The sequence below is a fragment of the Triticum urartu genome, chromosome 4A, assembly GCF_056163025.1.
Source record: "Triticum urartu cultivar PI428250 chromosome 4A, HENAU_Tu73, whole genome shotgun sequence".
Lineage (NCBI taxonomy): Eukaryota > Viridiplantae > Streptophyta > Magnoliopsida > Poales > Poaceae > Triticum > Triticum urartu.
In genome coordinates this window covers 447,077,695-447,087,365 of record NC_141876.1, presented here as the reverse complement: position 1 = coordinate 447,087,365, position 9,671 = coordinate 447,077,695, and positions in this window count along the sequence as shown.

Genomic DNA, 9,671 nt, shown 5'->3' with positions numbered 1-9,671 from the left:
GACCAATATCATTTGCTCCTTTTGATCTCCATCTTCGGGGCTCCATGATCATCGTTGTCACCGGCATGACACCATGATCTCCATCATCGTGTCTTCTTGAAGTTGTCTCGTCATCTATTACTTCTACTACTATGGCTAACACTTTAGCAATAAAGTAAAGTAATTACATGACGTTTATGTTGACACGCAGGTCATAAATAAATAAATACAACTCCTATGGATCCTGCCGGTTGTCATACTCATCGACATGCAAGTCATGATTCCTATTACAAGAACATGATCAATCTCATACATCACATATATCATTCATAACATCCTTTGGCCATATCACATCACAAAACACTTGCTGCAAAAACAAGTTAGATGTCCTCTAATTGTTGCTGCAAGTTTTTACGTGGCTTCTATAGGTTTCTAGCAAGAACGTTTCTTACCTACGCCAAAACCACAACGTGAATTGCCAATTTCTATTTACCCTTCATAAGGACCCTGTTCATCGAATCCGACCAGACTAAAGTGGGAGAGACAGACACCTGCCAGCCACCTTATGCAACTAGTGCATGTCAATCGGTGGAACCAGTCTCACGTAAGCGTACGTGTAAGGTCGGTCCGGGCCTCTTCATCCGACGATGCCGCCGAATCAAGATAAGACTAGAAACGGAAAGAAAATTGACAATATCGGCGCCCACAACTGCTGTCTGTTCTACTCGTGCATAGAAACTAAGCATAGACCTAGCTCATGATGCCACTGTTGGGTAACGTAGCAAAATTTTAAAATTTTCTATGCATCACCAAGATCAATCTACGGAGTCATCTTGCGCCGAGGGAGAGAGGAGTGCATCTACATACCCTTGTAGATCGCGCGCGGAAGCGTTCAAGAGAACGGGGTTGATGGAGTCGTACTCGACGTGATCCAAATCACCGATGACCTAGTGCCGAACGGACGGCACCTCCGCGTTCAACACACGTATGGTTAGGAAGACGTCTCCTTCTTCTTGATCCAGCAAGGGGGAAGGAGAGGTTGATGAAGATCCAGCAGCACGACGACGTGGTGGTGGATGCAGCAGAATCCCGGTAGGGCTTCGCCAAGCGCAAGCGGGGAGGAGTGGTGTTACGGAGGGAGAGGGAGGCGCCAAGAGCAAGGGTAAGGCTGCCCTCCCTCCCCCCTCTTTTATATAGGGGCCTTGGGGGGGCGCCGGCCCTAGGAGATGGATCTCCAAGGGGTCGGCGGCCAAGGGGTGGCTTCCCCCCAAGCCAAGTGGGGGGGCGCCCCCACCCCTAGGGTTTCCCAACCCTAGGCGCAGGGGAGGCCCAAGGGGGGGGGCGCACCAGCCCACTAGGGGCTCGTTCCCCTCCCAATTCAGCCCATGGGGCCCTCCGGGATGGGTGGCCCCACCCGGTGGACCCTCGGGACCCTTTCGGTGGTCCCGGTACAATATCGGCGACCCCCGAAACCTTCCTGATGGCCGAAACTGTACTTCCTATATATAAATCTTTACCTCCAGACCATTCCGGAACTCCTCGTGACGTCCGGGATCTCATCCGGGACTCCGAACAACTTTCGGGTTACTGCATACTAATATCTCTACAACCCTAGCGTCACCGAACCTTTAGTGTGTAGACCCTACGGGTTCGGGAGACATGCAGACATGACCGAGACGCCTCTCCAGTCAATAACCAACAGCAGGATCTGGATACCCATGTTGGCTCCCACATGCTCCACAATGATCTCATCGGATGAACCACGATGTCGAGGATTCAATCAATCCGTATACAATTCCCTTTGTCAATCGGTACGTTACTTGCCCGAGACTCGATCGTCGGTATCCGAATACGTCGTTCAATCTCGTTACCGGCAAGTCACTTTACTCGTGCCGTAATGCATGATCCCGTGACCAACCACTTGATCACATTGAGCTCATTATGATGATGCATTACCGAGTGGGCCCAGAGATACCTCTCCGTCATACGGAGTGACAAATCCCAGTCTCGATTTGTGCCAACCCAACAGACACTTTTGGAGACACCTGTAATCTACCTTTATAGTCACCCAGTTACGTTGTGACGTTTGGCACACCCAAGGCACTCCTACGGTATCCGGGAGTTGCACAATCTCATGGTCTAAGGAAATGATACTTGACATTCAGAAAAGCTACAGCAAACGAACTACACGATCTTTGAGCTATTCTTAGGATTGGGTCTTGTCCACCACATCATTGTCCTAATGATGTGATCCCGTTATCAATGACATCCAATGTCCATAGTCAGGAAACCATGACTATCTTTTGAACAACGAGCTAGTCAACTAGAGGCTCACTAGGGACGTGTTGTGGTCTATGTATTCACACATGTATTACGATTTCCGGATAACACAATTATAGCATGAACAATAGACAATTATCATGAACAAAGAAATATAATAATAACCATTTTATTATTGCCTCTAGGGTATATTTCCAACACAGTGAGCGTTGTTGGGGGTTTTGTATGAATAGTACCCTGTGGGGATTTGAAGAACAGGACCCTGTGGTCGTAGAGGCCTTTGCCGCTGGATGAACAGTACCCCGATCGATCGAGCTGGTGGATGAATAGGACCCCGTGGAGGGCTGGATGAACAGGACCCCGTGGAGGGATGGATGAACAGGATGACCCCTTGGAGGGCTGGTTGAATAGTAGCCGGTGGAGTGGAGGCTGGAGCAGGTCGACGGTGGAGATGAACAGTATCCCGTGGAGCCCCGTTTCGACCGTAGCGCTCCAACACAAGTCCGTTTCCTCCGTTTTGCGGTACGTCACACCCCTCCCGATCAACAGGACCCCGTTTCCACCATAGGAGGTCCGTTTCCTCTGTATTGCGGTACGCCAAGCCCCTCCCGATGAACAGGATCCCATTTCGACCGTGGCCGGTCGAACACAAGGCTGTTTCCTCCATTCTGCGGTATGCCAGGCCTCGTTTCCATCGGCTCTTTCGTCCAAGCCGGTTGGCTCCCGATGAACACGATGATGCATTCCGTTGCGACCTAGCCAGTTGCCTCCACATGATCACGACGATGGCGCAGCTTCTCCATTCTGAGCCAGCCATGTACAAAAGCCCTGGCTGTACGTATGCGCGAGCAGGCATTCGAGACCCCGCTCGTATGTACGTACATGGCCGTATTTTCTTTCTTGCACCTTGGCCATTGTACGTACATGTACATGCTACGTGCACGCCTGTACTACTGCATGTGCCCTTCATTACTCGGCCACGGTTCATCGCTGCAGCCTGCAGACAGACCGATCGACGAGTATGTACGTACACGTTCGCCACCAAAATGACAATGCTACGTATGCTTCGACCAGGTGGGTTCCGACTGTCAGACACTTCCTTGCATGCGAAGATGTAGCTGGTGGGTCCCAGTAGTCAGGGGGAAACATTTTTTTCACGAAATACGGTGGCCCGTCTGGTGGGTCCCTGCTGTCAGGTGGAGGCATAATTATTTTGCGCGTAATAAGGATGCAGTTCCTTGCTGTGGTCGTGGACCTAGTTGTCAGCCTCTCCACATATAGTACTCTTTCGAGTTGTTCCTTGACCACGTTGACCATGCCGCGCCGAGAGCACCAGGACGGTGGACGACGGCGAAGCCCAACAAGGGGACGACGCGAAGCCGGGGAAGACGCGGAAGTGGATGCCCACACGAAGGGGAGTACGTGGGTTGACTGCTTCGGATGCGGTGCGAGGCTGCCGTCGCCGGGGAATAACAAGAGGTGTGGGTGAGTATAGAGGGATGGCATGGCTAGCGGTGGCAGCACAGCCGGACACGGGAGGCAGTAGGCGGCACAACCAATGCTTGGAAGAAGCACTATGGCCGTTGTATGGACATCATACGGTCACTGGAGCTAGAATCGTTCATATTGACTAAGTTGACAAGGCCCTCCGTCCCCGTTAACTTAGTAGGCCACATGTCAGCCTCCCACTATTTTGGGTCCCAGCTAGCAGGTGGGTATTCATTTTTTGTGCGTAATAAGGAGGCACTTCCTTGCGTGCGAAGATATAGCTGGTGGGTCTAACCTGTCAGCGGGGTGAATGTGTTTTTGCGAAATACAGAGGGCCTTCTGGTGGGTCACAGATGTCAGGTGGAGGAATCATTATTTTGCGCGTAATAAGGAGGAATTTCCTTGTGTGCGGCCGTGGACCCAACTATCAGCCTCTCCACGTAAAGTCCACATTCGATGGATTTCGTTCATTGACCACGTTGACCACAGAGCGGCGAGATCACCGGGCCGATGGACGACGGCGAGGCCTAGGAAGGGGACAACGCGGAGCCAGGGAAGACGTGGCAGTGGATGCCCACGCAAAGAGGAATACGAGGGTTCACTGGTTCGGCTGCAGTGTGAACCTGTCGTCGTTGGAGAATTAGAGGAGGTGTGGGTGAGTATAGAGGGATGGCATGGCAAGCGGTGGCAGCACAACCGGACACGGGAGTCGGGAGCAGGCGGCAGGGCCGACGCTTGTTTGGGCGGCTGGAGCAAGAAGACCAGAGGTTGAAGAAGCACTATGGCCGTTGGATGGACATCGTACAGTCACTTGAGCTAGAATCGTTCATATTGACTAAGTTGACAAAGCCCTCCATCCCCGTCATCTTAGTAGGCCCACAAGTCAGCCTCCCATTATCGTGAGTCCTAGCTAGCAGGGGGAGCATTCATTTTTGTGTGCGTAATAATGAGGAACTTACTTGCATGCGAAGATATAGCGGGTGGGTCCGACTTGTCAGCGGGTGAAAGTTTTTTTTGCGAAATACAGAGGCCTTTCCGGTTGGTCCCAGCTGTCAGGTGGAGGAATCTTTATTTTGAGTGTAATAAGGAGGTATTTCCTTGCGTGCGGCCATGGACCCAGCTGTCAGCCTCTCCACATATAGTCCACTTCTGATGCATGTCATTCGTTGACTACGCCGCGCCGAGAGCACCAAGGCGGTGGACGACGGCGAGGCCTAGAAAGGGAACGACATGGAGCCAGGGAAGACTCGGCAGTTGTTACCCATGCGGAGGGAAGTGCGAGGGTTTACTGGTTCGTCTACCGTCACCGAAGAATAACAGCAGGTGTCGGTGAGTAGAGGGATGGCTAGGGCAGTGATGGGAGATCGATGGGGCGGTGAGGCCTGCGCGGCAGCATAGCTGGCCGCGGGAGGAGGGAGCAGGCAGTCCCGCCGGCGCTTGTTTGAGCGGCTGGAGCAGGAAGAGCAGAGATTGAAGAAGCACGACGGCCGTTGGATGGACATCCAACAGTCACTGCTCTCGTGTGTTGACTAAGTTGACACAACATTGTGTGTGCGTCAACCTTGTTTTTTAGGAAAGCATACGCGTCAACCTCAAGCAGGCGCACAAGGTAGCCTCAAATCTGTGAAAAATAGCATACAACCCATCTGACATTATTTCTAATAATTTACAGCCCATTTGCCAATTCTTAAGAAATTTTTTGCAGCCCATCTTCTTTTTGTTAGCATTATACCCCATATTGTGGCCACGGTTAAAAATTGTACGAAATATTGCATATTTTAGTGCGGTCAACTATTTTTAATCCTGAAATATCGAGTCACATTCAAACTATTTTGAAAAATAATTTATATAAATAAAAAATCCAAATAATTGTCCATGCATAAAAATCAATGGAATTTAAAATCTTGTAATGAAAAAAAATTGAAACTAATTCCTGGTTTGATATATTTTTAAAATGTACAGCCCATTTCTGGGAAAACCGAATGAAACTCTCCTCGTCTTGTTGAATCCCTAGTGTCAGCCGTTCGTTGTGTAAATAACAATTGCATGACCTGCTTGGTCCCTGGTGTCAGTCGCTCGTTGTGTAATTCTCTTGTTTATTGACTACGTTGACAATGGCGTGAGCCCCAGATGTCCAACCATTAGGAGGAACCATTTTTTGGGCTTATAATAACGAGGCACTTGCTTGCATACTGCCATGACGCTGGTGGGTCCCTACTGTCATCCTCTCCATGTAAAGTCATATCCTTGTTCCTCTCGGTTGTTGACGATGTTGACAACGCAAGAGGGCAGCACAGCACACACGGCGAGCAAACCAAGGCCAAGGATGACGGCGAGGCCTCGGACGGAACGAACAAGAGCCGTGAAAGATGCGCCGGTCCAGTCGCAGGCGGAGGGGAGTACGAGGGTTGACTGGTTTGGGTGCGGGTGCGTGCTAGGGCTGACATCACCAGAGAATAACAGGACGTGTGGGGAAATAGAGGGAGGGACTGGCCAACATTGGAGGGTACAGTAGGGCGGCGGAGGCGCAGCCAGCCATGGGAGGCGGGAGTAGGCGGAGCTGACTGGGTGGTTTGGTTTGGGCGGCTTGAGGAAGAAGACAAGAGATAGAAGATACACAACAGATGTTGGATGTCAATCCAACGGCTAGTAGGCAGAATCCTTTGTTGACTAGCTAGTAAGTCGACACCACCTTGGACAGGCTATTTCTCGTGGGTCCCAAATGTTAGAATCCAAATCTGTCATGATCATGCAGCCTTTCCTATGAAAATTTACAGCCCATTTGGTGTGCTAGTTCGAAATAAGTTTGTGGGCGCTGGCGGGGGCTAATCACTTGGCTTCTGTAATGCAAAGTGAGCTCAAGCAGCCGGCAAGAGTGATGTTATTTCCCTTGGTTGGGATTTATTTCAATATTTCACTATAAATTAATGGCAAGCCATTTGCCTTGTTTCAAAGAAAATATGACAGTCACAGCCGAGTTGAAGGGCGAGAACATCTAACTCCAGCTTATAAACTGCACAAAAGCACGATGGTTAATTGTTCATCGGGTTTAGACAAAACCCAGCTTGAAAAGGGCAACAACATCTAACTCCAGCACTATTTTCGGCAGTCATAGTGAAATGGATCGGTTAGGTCCATAGAATGAACATCCTGGGTCATAAAATTTACTAGATTATGACCACAATATGTTGTAAATAGAAGCCCGACACGTTCAGAAGCTCTTTTGCCCACATGAAACTCCTTTATTTTGCTCTTCAACATACGCATCTATCAAAACCATGCCGTTGATAAAGTTAAGCCTGATGGACAATAGTAACCTCGCATTCAGCAGGGAGAATGTGACAAATGTAGTGTTTGCATGGTTGGCTACATATCGTTCTAGCGTTATTGTCTTCAATCGAATGTCCTGAGAAGTGAGAAAATCCCGGTGCTTACGAATCCACCGATTGGTTATAACTCTCTTACCAAGACCTATTGCCTAAATAGACATGAAGATTGAAAATAGTTAAGGTCTAAAAAAAGAGTGTGAAAAGAGCAACGGCTGAATGGTTAATTCAAGTACACTAGATGCGGGCTTCCAATGTGCATGAAATTATCACCTTTATATACAACTTCTCCAGACATGGAAAGCATTGCAGCAAGCCAATAATCTTGTTCAGATCAAAACTATTCATTTGGATATATAAGATCTTGACAGAATCTAGCACCATTGATAGACTATCCATGGAGAAACTCTTCATTGAGCATAGAACATAATATTAGTACTAAATGTGTACTCTGAGATGATATATAACTTATGCGGAGAAATTGGAAATGCATCTTTTGGTTACAAGTGTAGATGATAATATAAAGTACCTGAAGAACTGTGGAGCCAAACACCATCTTGAAATGAGCATAGAGATCATGTATTACACCCAAGGTCTCCAATTTAGGCACGAAGAGGATGGTTATTTGCGATGGTGAATAACTAGAATAAAGGATCAACCTTTGAAGTGAAGGGTCATCTTGGATGATGAGGTAACTTCTGTCAAAAGAAATTTCAACTCTTACAAGGTTAGTCGACTTTATTTGGAGACAACTGATTCTAACTATGAAAACAAGCACCAAGCACTCCAGGGCAGGGCAACTGGAGTGGACGATGCTGTTCAATGAGGCCTCCGATATACGAACCCACGCAAGTGAAAGTTTCTTGAGAAACGGGAGTCAAAGGTTTAGTACCAGATTGTCTGGTAGGTAGCACAATGAAAAGGTGGCGGTGTAGAGAGAGGAGGAAAACCGCGAGATGGACATCGGTGCTGAGGGCATAGGTAGATGGAGTTCGGTATCTGGTAGGTGATTTCCACGGGAATAGTAGAAATCAGGCAGCTATAGTTCTGTGAATTTAGGGGATTTCAGCCAGGCGTCCACCGTGCAGGGCATGGTATGCTTGCTCAGGTAGCATGACGAGATGCAGAGTCTTTGAACGGAGCCCTGGTGGGAGGAGATGATGGCTCTGGGGATTTTAAAATCATTGAAGAGAGATAGCTGACGACAGTTGAGATTAAGGGGCACAGCGCGCCATAGAGGGCGCCACCGAATTGATAGGACTTGGGCGGCAGCAATCCTTGGTGGGGAGAAGCGAGATGATCTCCCCAAGGACGGCGTCCGAGAGATTGCTGATGCGGTCCACCCGAGATTCTACGGGTTCCTAGGATCCGGTGGAGGTGGGGGCGCCGCTTCTCCCCACGCTGCCGGGTGCGGGATCTACAATAGGCATCACCACTGGCGGGAGCCTCATCTTCTTGACGCTGGGGTCAGCCGACTCCATTTTCCTCGAGGGCGTCGCATCGCACTCATGGATTTGAGCAGAGTAACGAATGACGAGCCAAGTTGTAGTGCGAGTGAAGAAGAAGGGGAGCTGGGGTTTTCTATACAGTAGTGAGGAAGAAGGGGAGATTTGACTTTCTGTAGGAGTGAGGTGAGGAATTTGGGGGTACGAGTGGAGCGAGATGACATGAGCTGGGTGGGAGTGAGGAGGAAGAAGAGCACCCAGGTTTTTTTTGGGGGGGGGGCGATGTGCTGGGTGTGGGTAGTGTCTCTCATTTAGTAAATATATGGGCTTTTGAATTGATTTTATTATTTACTAGGGTGGATGGGCTGTTTTTTCTTGGGCCCAGAGAAACAATTACTACTAGTAGTGGAGACACTCTACAGCTACCAGAAAAACAATTACTACTAGTACAATGGATACACTACCGCTTCTGGCTCCTCCTAGGTCATCGAAGCGTCTCCCTCTACTGAATGTCATTTTACTATTGTTCACCGACATGGGGGCCATGCCGCGCGTGGGCCCAAATGCCATCCACCAAATTAGAAGGCAGTATGCAGGCGGAGAGTCACCCCGGTCGTAGCACGGTAGTAACGATCCTTCGTATCACAAAACCCCACCTCCCCGCAGTCTAAGTTTGATGAATGAAGCAACCATTTTCAATGTCAAAACTAACGGATCTTGGGTAGGGCGTCCCGAACTGTGTGTCTAAGCTTGATGGTAACAGGAGACAGGGGACACGAAGTTTTACCCAGGTTCGGGCCCTCTTGGTGGAGGTAATACCCTACGTCCTGCTTGATTGATATTGATGAGTATGAGGGTACAAGAGTTGACCTACCACAAGATCATATTGGCTAAAACCCTAGAAGTATATCTTGTATGATTATGATTATGATTGCCTCGATGAACTATACCCTCCGGTTTATATGGACACCGGAGGGGGCTAGGGTTGTACAAAGTCGGTTACAGAGAAAGGAATCTTCATATCCGAACGCCAGGCTTGCCATCCACGCCAAGGTGAGTCCCATCCGGACACGGGAGAGAGTCTTCTGCCTTGTGTCTTCACGACCCATCAGTCCGGCCCATTTCCAACAGGTCGGACGCCTGAGGACCCATT